The following is a 10,357-nucleotide window of genomic DNA, read 5'->3' on the forward strand; positions in this document are numbered from 1 at the left end:
CCGTGATACATACAGTGAGACTGCAAAAAGTGAACCACAATATGGCGAGGGATGACTGCATTTATAATATTTATCTGTATTTGTGTTTATAAGATCTGGCACATAATGGTGCCCTGTAAATACCAGTTCAGTTTTCCCACCCCGTTTCCCTCCATCACTCACAGTGTTCTTCACTCTTCAGTAGTCTTTATTATTAGATAGAAAAGGCTTGGCTTAGAGAACTTGATTGAAAATTCATCATTACTTAATACTAAACACGGATCTATGTAAGGTGACCAATCATCCTCCTTTAAGGAGGACAGTCCATCCTTCTTTTGTAAGTTTTATCCTTCCTCAAAAAGTGTCCTCCTAAATGTCCTCCTTTTTGATATTGGAAGACTAATCTGTAAATGTCCGTATTCGATTGATGCAGAGTCGATCCATTGCATGTGATGTAATGTATTTGTATTTGACGACGATTTGTCAAGGATCAGTACAGTACGGCAAGACGCGATTATGAGATGTATGCACTCCATCCACACGGGAGACCTTGAGAGAGCACATAATATACTAAGCGCGCAAATGGCTTTGTGTACTTCTTACTGAAACATGACATTGTAGACTCATGATTATTTCTTTCTCAGTGAATATTCAATCATAGACAGGTAAGCACAATTCACGTTTTATTAATTCATTATCTATTTAATAATTTCCAAATATGTATAATTTTATTTACAAGTATTTTCCCAAAATTCAAGTTTTAAAGTGGAAATCTAACCTCAAACCATATTTATTAATAATGCATTTTGATTAAATAGTTGCATAAAACAGACTTTTTTTAATTAAAAAATGATAAATACACCCAAATATCACTCCAAATAGGTGGTTTTGTTTGATATTTAGTTTTACTAAATGAGTACTTTTCTTACAATTATTATTAAAAATTAATAGGCATTGGCCCTGGCCAGTTGGCTCAGCGGTAGAGTGTCGGCCTGGCGTGCGGGGGACCCGGGTTCGATTCCCAGCCAGGGCACATAGGAGAAGTGCCCATTTGCTTCTCCACCACCCCCCCTCCTTCCTCTCTGTCTCTCTCTTCCCCTCCCGCAGCCAAGGCTCCATTGGAGCAAAGATGGCCCCAGGCGCTGGGGATGGCTTCTTGGCCTCTGCCCCAGGCGCTAGAGTGGCTCTGGTCGTGGCAGAGCGACGCCCCGGAGGGGCAGAGCATCGCCCCCTGGTGGGCAGAGCTTCGCCCCTGGTGGGCGTGCCGGGTGGATCCCGGTCGGGCGCATGCAGGAGTCTGTCTGACTGTCTCTCCCCGTTTCCAGCTTCAGAAAAATACAAAAAAAAAAAAAAAATTAATAGGCGTTAAAAAAAATTAATAGGAAAATATTACAAATGTTTTTATTATGCATTTATCATATTATAGTGTATTATTGTTGCAATGAATAAAATGTTTCTTTTATTTATGATATTGTTTTCTTCAATTTATTTTTGTCTTCCTTTTCATTATAAAAAAGTTGGTCACCTTAATCTATGTCAGTCAGAAAGGTCAGCTGCCTGTCAGGGCTTAAGCTTCTCAATACCTGGGACCTGCCCAGGTTCCACATGCTGCCCAGATCAGAAGAAAGAAGAGGAAAAACCTCAGCACATCTCTGCCCATCTGTGCTGTCACCAAAGGAGACTCCACTCAGCAACATGACGTGGGGGCATTGTCCTCCCTGTAGCCATCCCCACTCTCAGTACAGAGCTGGAGGAGCTGTCCTCAGAACTCACAGGGTCCTTGGTGAGTCCAGCCAGCAAGTCCCTGTTAGTATCAGAAGGAGAAACTGGATAGAAGGAAATGTATACAAAGTATGTACAAAGATGGAAAGAAGGGGAAGGGAGTGGGAAAGGCAGGGGCACAAGACCTATAAGAACGGGAAGTGCAGGGGGACATCTCAAGTGCCACCTCTGCTTCTGCTCCCATGCTCTCTTCTCTTCCTAAGCTCATTCCTCTAACCACACTCCCCACCCTTCCCACTGGTCTCTTCTCCCCCACTCACTGGTATTCACCATAGTGCCTTGCTGGGCACATGCTAAGTGCTTAATAATATCAACAACACAGAACCCACTCATTTAAAAGAGAAGCTTCCTCTTGTGCCCGTGTAAAGGAAGAACTCTCCTATCAGTGCCATTTTAAACTGATCCCCTCCATTAGCAGTCAGTCCTAACTGACTAACCACCTCACAGCCTTGCTAGATAAAATGAAGGATGTCTGTGAAGAGCTTAGCCTGAAATAAAGCAAGTGCTCAAAAAGCTGCACTTGTGAATTGTTTTTTGTGTTTTTTTTTAAATGGAGTGCCCACTTTATCTTTTTTTTTTAAATTTATTCATTTTAGAGAGGAGAGAGAGAGAGAGAGAGAGAGAGAGAGAAAGCATCAACTCCCATATGTGCCTTGACCAGGCAAGCCCAGGGTTTCGAATTGGCAACCTCAGCATTCCAGGTCGACGCTTTATCCACTGCACCACCGCAGGTCAGGCCGCACTTGTGAATTGTTACACCCTCGGCTCACCTCTGGGGCAAGCTTCTATTCAGACACAGGTCATGTTGGGCTTTTTTGGCACAAAACAAAATTAATTTTCTTTACACTTTGAAGACCAATAAGGCTTGAGTCCAGGAAAACAGTATGTACCAGCAACTGGGAACCCTTGGAAGATCATTGATTCTTTCCTGGGCACATTGAGACCCCAATCAAGTTTATATGTAAATAGGATTCCCCTTGGTAAGGCCAGGGGGAGCCAGATGACATTTGGTTCCAATTAAGTTTGTTTATACAAATAGAACATTGCTTTTGTCATATACCAACACGGGTGCTATAAATGTTTATTGGTTTACCTCTTCCTCCAGAAGAGCAAGCCTGCCATGTTCACATCCCCAACATTTAGCACAGGGCATGATTAGCACAGGGCAGCAGATCAATTAGTGTTTTTCCAAAACCAAATGCAATTTTTAATGCACTAATATTAATAATTGCCCACCATCACACATCCAGGAAGCGGCCACATGAAGGGATTCAGATGAGGTTTATCCAGCTCCAAAGCCATATCTTTAATGAGCTTCCATTCTGACAACTAAAAGACCCCACTATGGGTCCTTAGTGTTCTCAACTCTATGCTTCAAAATTCCTCCCAGTCTCCTGCTTCACGCCATCTTCTCTCCACCCCCACCCCTTAGTTAAAATTTCCATTCATTTATCACTCTCTGCTTAATAATTATTGAAAAAATGCCCATGATTGAGCACAGAAGACGAAAGATACATAAGACCCCTCTCCCACCTTAGCTATCAAGATATTCACAGGAGAGAATGTAAAATACTGAATCATTAATTACAATATAGTGTGTTAAGTCCCGTGACCAGACAAGTACAGAAAGACAATGACCTCTCCCAGGGTGGGAGTTAAGGAAGGTTTTGGAGGTAACCTTTGTGCTAAGCCTTGTTAGACATGGCAGAGAAAGAAAGGGAAAACAAATTCCAAGTTCAAGGAACAGCCTGAACTGGGTCATAAAAGCATGGAGTACTTGGCAGGAGGCAGCAACCAGAGCAGCTCAGAGTACCTGGGCGGTGGGGGCCTGGGGCCGAGGAGCAGGGGGCCTGAAGGCCCCAGCTGGCCTGAGTAACCCGAAGGCCAAAGGAAGCATGTGCTGAGGGCACCAGCACAACAGGGCACCTAGAAGAAAATTTAAAAAGAGGGTATCTAAAAAGGAACAAGTTTGATTTCAACATGCCTTGGAATTTGGTGCAGTTCCAAAAAATACTTTTATTCCAAGTGTTAGCATTTTTTAAAATTTGGAATTACATATGTAGACTATCACTATAATCTTTCCGTGTTTAAGGTCTCTAAAGATTTCTTTTTGTTACAGAAATTAGACACCCACTGATTTCAGTTTTAGGATAGGTAGGGAAGAGTTAAGGCAGTTTACAAAATTACTTTCTGAATATACCCCTTAACCCACCTGAGGGTACTATCAGTTCATGAGGTCAATTGTTTGCCCAAAGGATCTCCAACTGGTGGCATTTCAGAAACTGACAAATGAAGCAAAATAGGGAGTGTTTCTTCCTGTGGCCCCAGAATTAGGAACCAGGGCCCCTGGTGAAACATCAAGCACTCCACGTTTTAAAGAGAAGTCCACCGTCTCCCCCAGGGCCTTATTAAGAAGCTGCAATTAACAAGAAGCAACTACTATGAGTTGATGCTTCCTGCTCCTCCTGCTTTCTCTCTCTCTCTCTCTCTCTCTCTCTCTCTCCTCTCTCTAAAATTAATAAAATCTTAAAAATTTAAAAACAAAAACAAAAAAAACCCCACAAAGCTGCAACTGGTAATGCTATTCCCAATCAGTCCAATCATCCTTATCTCCCATTAAGTCAGATATTTTAAGGGACACAGTGTTCATGGTCAAAAGTCATACATGCCTTTCACCCATCCGTGCTGCCGCTGGGGAGGGAAAAGGCATATTTTTTTTTCAAAAAATTAAGCGTGCTTCAGAAAACACTCATTTAGATTTGGAGTGCCTATAAGAAAGGGGAAACGAAACCTCAGTCCCCTGCTGGCTGGTTATGGGCGGCCCCAGCCCACTCCCACCCCAGTGCTGCCTGTGAACAGATATCCTGGAAGAGTTTCACATCGGGAGCTTGGGTTCTCAGAAATGAAGGTAGACAAGATGAAGTACAAGGCTACGCTAAGAAAATTACATCTCATCTAGGCAAAGATATCACACCAGCCGAGGTAGCCAGCAGTGGAGAGAATCAGGCCAAGCCAGAAAGAGACTAAGGTCCCCTCCTTACTGCCTGCAGGTGACTCAGCGGCACCCTGCTGGCTCCTACTGCCTCTCCCTGACATCAGCAGGAGAGGTGCTAGGCGCCCAGCAGGGAGGGAAAAGGTAAGGTTTCCACCTCTGTTCTGTCCCAGTGGTATTTTGTGGCAGCATGGCTGGACCTGGAGGGCACTGTGCTAGGTGAGATAAGCCAGTGAGAGAAGGACAAGTAGCATGTGATTTTAGTCATATGTGAAATCCAATGAACTAACAAGCAAAATAGAGACAGAGTCATAGCTAGAGAGCAGGCTGACAGCTGTTGGGGGGTGGCTGGGTGAAGGGGGTTAAGGGATTGAGAAAAATAGGACAAAAAAAGAGAAAAACTCATGGTCATGGGCAGCAATGTGGTGACTGGTTGGGGGAGGTGGGGGAGGGAATAAGGGGAATAAATGGTGATGGGCAGAGACTTCACTTGGGGTGGTGAACACACAGTATTGTGTACAGAAGGTGTGTTGTAGAATCGTGTGCTTGAAACCTGTATAATCTTAACCAATGTCACCCCCAATAAATTCTGTTAAAAATAAAGATAAAGGTAGACAGGCAATATACAAATAAATATATATATACCAGAAGATGATAAATACTAAAAAAAAAAAAAAAGAGGAAAGAAAGAAAGAAAAAAAAGAAAGTTTACACTTGTAAAAAATAAAATAAAAAAGAACGGGGCGGGGGGGATGCAAAAACAGGCTGCACCCTCGCTAGCTAGCATCTGCTTCCTAGGCTGTGATTTCTATAAAGACATATTTCTCATGCCCAGCCTGTGTCTGGCCCAGAGAAGACATTTAATAGTTGTGCTGAAGATAAATGTGTCAATGAAAGCATGTAATAAAAGTCAGTGCCCACCCTCCACCCGCTTTCTCAGTCACTCGTGTCTTTCCTGGTTCAGAAATTTTATTTGTCAATCAGAGGAGGGTGTCCTGTTGGCTCCGAGACTTGTTTAGGGAACAGCGTGGCATAATCCAGGGTAGATGTGGTGTGTGTTCTGGAGGAATATCTGTTTCTGGGCAGGGTTTGGCTCCCACAGTTCCTAGTCCCACCCCTTGCCTTGCATTTCAGCCCAGTGGGCGGATGAGCATAAATTTCAACTGTTCTCAGCCCCGCAGCTGCATTCTTACCAAAGACTTCCAACAGCACCATGAAGGTGATGGGCTTCCTCCTCCTTGTGACCCTCATCACCCTCAGCCTAGAGGTACAGGAGCTTCAGGCTACAGTGAGACCAGGTAATCTGTTAGATGAGTCCAGACAGAAGACAGCCCTGTCCTTCTTGAATAAGGAAGCCAGAAAATAGGACATCAGGGCCCAGTGTGTGCAGGAGGAGGGTGAGAAATAAGAGGAGGATAAGTATTCTAGTCAGAGTCATTGCAGAGAACCACCCAGAATCTCTCTTCTTCAGCCTCCTCTTCCTTTCCCTGGGTCACTCTCTATCAGCTCCTCCACTCCTCCCCTTCTTCCCCTCATCAGACATCTCCTATCTTCCCAGCATCTCTACTACTAGTTTCTTTGTTTCTTGCTACAAATAAATTGGATTGTCTAGAGAAAATATTTTCTTAATTATGTTAAACATTAATCACCCCAATCTCTTCTTTCCTTTCACCATCGACAATCTCAAAGAAGTAATCTTAATTCTGTGCCCTAAATTCTCCATACTTTATCCCTTAACCCCTTGAAAACTGACTATCATCTCCATTGCTGCCCCATCCCTCTGCTGTAACGTCTCTCCTGGGTCCTGCTGACAAATCTCTTGACTCTCCTCAATAGCCAAAGTCTTCAGCCTCTGCAGCATCTGATATTTTTTGCCACTCCAGCAATCCCAAACTTCCTTCTTTCCTGGATTACCTTCACTCTACCTTTCTTCCCCTAAAGACGGTTGGATTCAATGCTTACCCTTCTCTCTTCTTTGCTCTCCTCCCCCTACATTCAACTGGTTGCCAAATACCACCTATTCTTTGAAATTGTCTCTTGATGTGTTCCTTCCTTCCCACTGTAACTGTAAGATCTGCTCTCTGTAACTTTGTCCCCTACCTACTTTTCCTGCTTAAATTTGACGTGTTTCCTAGTACTTACTTATCTAGCCTCCCATTTGCCACTCCTCTCATATTCCTTGTATTTCAGGGTGGACAGTGAGAGATCAGGTGCCTAAGGCACAAAATTTAAGGAAGTACTCATTCTCAGGATTGTGCAAGTGCCTCCTTAAATTTTGTGCGCAACGCACCTTATGCACTCCTCCCTAGTCCAAACGGTGTTACATTTTCCGTTTGTGAATTTCTGCTAGTAATTCTTTTTCTCTTCTCACCACACTCTGCTGTCCCCATCAATTCAGCCTTAAAAAAAATTCCTGTACTTAGCCTGACCAGGCGGTGGCGCAGTGGATAGAGCGTCGAACTGGGATATGGAGGACCCAGGTTCGAGACCCCAAGGTCGCCAGCTTGAGCAAAGGCTCATCTGCTTTGAGCAAAGCTCACCAGCTTGAGCCCAAGGTCGCTGGCTCGAGCAAGGGGTCACTCGGTCTGCTGTAGCCCCACGGTCAAGGCCCATATGAGAAATCAATCAATGAGCAACTAAGGAGCCGCAACGAAGAATTGATGTTTCTCATCTCTCTCCCTTTCTATCTGTCCCTCTCTCTGACTCTGTCTATGTCCCCCCCAAAATTCATGTACTTAAAAAAAAATCCTGTACTTCAAGACTCTCCTTTTCTGATTAATCAAATTGGATGTAATATCTTCTCTCTTCTGAGACCTGTTAGTTCTTTGGATACACCTCTCTCAGGAGAGACACTTGTCACACTGCTTTTTTTTTAATTTTTCTTAGCACTTGAAACATGTCTTAGCTCCTTTGTTAGACTCTAAGCTGCTTGAAGGTCTGAATCTTATTTCACATCTTTGTATTTCCTGAATATGCTTTCCTCTATGCTTTATATAGAGTAAGATATCAACAGATACAATGAGTGACCAAATTGCCATAATGGGACAAGAAGTCTTTAACCCTCTCACCATAAATCAACGACAGCTAATAGAAACATGGAGGGATAATACTGATTTTTCCCTGAGATCAGCAAGTACATTGTACACATCGACCAGGCCCCCTTCTTACACAGCTTTAAAGTAGGCCTTGCTTTATTGGGATTATGTGAATGTATTGTTTTTATCTGAAATATATAAGAGGTTAATATTATTCTGCAAGTAGTCATTTAAATTATATTGTGTATTAAACTAAAAAAGAAAAAGTGGAACTGGCTCCTTAAACAAGGGCTGGCCTCGCTAGCACCTATACTTAAAGCACAATGGTACTCAACTTCTCTCTTGGAATCTAGCCCCCTGCATTGAATACTGCCGTGGGAACTGGGACTGTGAAGAAAAGGAGCGCTGTGTCAGCAATGGGTGTGGCTACGTCTGTGTTAAATACTAAGGACAGGTAAAAATATTAAGAACTTTCTTGCTGCCTCAGACTTCTCCACCCAGGCAGGCTGGACACTTTTTTTTTTTTTTTGTGGCAGAGACAAAGTTAGAGATAGGGACAGACAGGAAGGGAAAAAGACAAGAAACACCAATTCTTCATTGTGGTTCCTTAGTTGTTCATTGATTGATTTCTCACATGTGCCTTGACTGGGAGGCTACAGCAGACCAAGTGACCCCTTGCTCAAGCCAGCGACCTTGGGCTCAAGCTGGTGAGCCCTGCTCAAACCGAATGAGCCCGCACTCAAGCTGACGTCCTCAGGATCTCGAACCTGGGTCCTCTGCATCCCAGTCCGACACTCTATCCACTGCACCACCACCTGGTCAGGCTGGACACTTAGTCTTAAAGGCACTTTCAAGAAATGGATGGGACCAAGTTTTGTCTCTTTGTGGTCTCTCTCTCTTCACTCACCATTCCAAAAAGGCGGGGGCAAGGGGAGAAGCATCTGTCACAATACAGTGGTTTCAAAACAGCAACCTCAGCATTCTAGGTCAACGCATTATCTACTGCGCCCCCACAGGTCAGGCACAAGATAGTGGTTTCCAAATCTTTAAAATAATTTAAGTACCCAGCATATCCTGGAGAGAAATTAGACTATTTGTTCAAAAAGAAGATAAATAGCACCCACAATCCCAAAATGATGTCTACTTAACACTTTGGTGAATACTTTAAACACAAAAAAATATATATGATACTTATATAAAAATAACATAATCTTTTGATTTCTTGATTATTTTACTTTGCAATAGCTAGTAAACTTTTAGTATCTACATGGATGCTTCTATACCATCAACTTTAATAGCCTTACATAAGTCCATCATGTATGTTCATATACCCAGCAACCTCCATTCATACAAATTTAATATAGTTATTATTTATTTTATTAATATGATTAAAATGAGTATTAAATTAGTGTACATGCTTTTATTACCTTTTTGTGATAAATTCTAAGAAGTATAATTAATGACCAAAGAATATGTACACTTTAAGCTTTTAATGCTCATTGTTATATTGACCTATGAATAACCTTTTTCTCTAAAAACATTTCGGGGTCCTCGCATGGTTGATAGTTTCTTTATTTTTTTAAAAAATAGCCATTAAATTTTTTAACTTATCATTAAAAGCTACTGGTTCAGTTTTTTTATAAATTAGGTTGTATTAAATACAACAGAAAATATACTTGAAAATAACCCACTTGTGTTCAGAATGTACTATTTGTCCAACCCCCAACAATCCTTGGATGTTTTTGGTCTTACCAGTCCTTGCAAGTGCTTAATAATTCCCAGAATTAGAAACTGTTGCCTCTCAATTGTATTAAGTGCATTCAGATCCCCAAAACAGTAGGTCTCATGCATAATTTTCTGTCCATTTCTCAGATGAAGACTTATTTTAAGGGTCATCCTTCTCATAATTGCTCACCATTTCCTGGAGTTCCTGTCTTCAAAGATATGGCTGTTTGGAGCTCCTTGCCCAGGAAGATAGATGAAAATGGGGGCCTGTGGATGGAGATTACAAAGGATATGGTGGGGGCAAAATATCTGCTTCTTTAAATAAATCAGCATTGTTAAAAGTACTCACACTACTTGAGTTATTTGGGCAGGGGTAATGAGGAGGAGCAGAAGGAGAAGGCAGGGGATAGATGACATTTGTTGAGCACTTGCTATACAACAAAGACTTTTTCACAGTTTCCCCAAGCATTATCTAATTTATACTTAAAACAGCTTTGTCACTATGCTTATTATCATTACCAATTTTACATATAAGGACACTGAGGTTTAGAGAAATTAAGTAATTTATTCAAAGTCATACAGCAGATAAGTGGCAGGGTCTTAACTATAATCCCAAGCAAACTAAGATTAGCCATGCCAAATCAAATCCTCTCCACAGTCTTTCATGCCATCCCACTATGGTGACAACTAGGCTTCACATTTTTCTAGCCCAATGTGTTGGAATCTCTTATGCACTGTTTCAAATACTCTTCATCTCACACTCGTATTGTAAGTATTGCTACAATCAGTTTATCTGAGGCATCTACTGGCTTAGCACAGGATAAACTTGTACCCTAGCACTCCA

At 42.2% G+C, this 10,357-nt stretch overlaps 1 long non-coding RNA gene across 1 annotated transcript; it reads left to right on the top strand.

Moving 5' to 3' along the window:
• Window positions 1-5,948: 5,948 nt before the first annotated feature.
• On the top strand, window positions 5,949-9,802 carry LOC136393674 (uncharacterized). The gene is made up of 3 exons (XR_010749117.1): window positions 5,949-6,051; window positions 8,142-8,242; window positions 9,661-9,802. It is a non-coding gene; the product is annotated as an uncharacterized lncRNA (long non-coding RNA).
• The last annotated feature ends 555 nt before the right edge of the window (window positions 9,803-10,357 follow it).

Source organism: Saccopteryx leptura, chromosome 2, assembly GCF_036850995.1.
Source record: "Saccopteryx leptura isolate mSacLep1 chromosome 2, mSacLep1_pri_phased_curated, whole genome shotgun sequence".
NCBI lineage: Eukaryota > Metazoa > Chordata > Mammalia > Chiroptera > Emballonuridae > Saccopteryx > Saccopteryx leptura.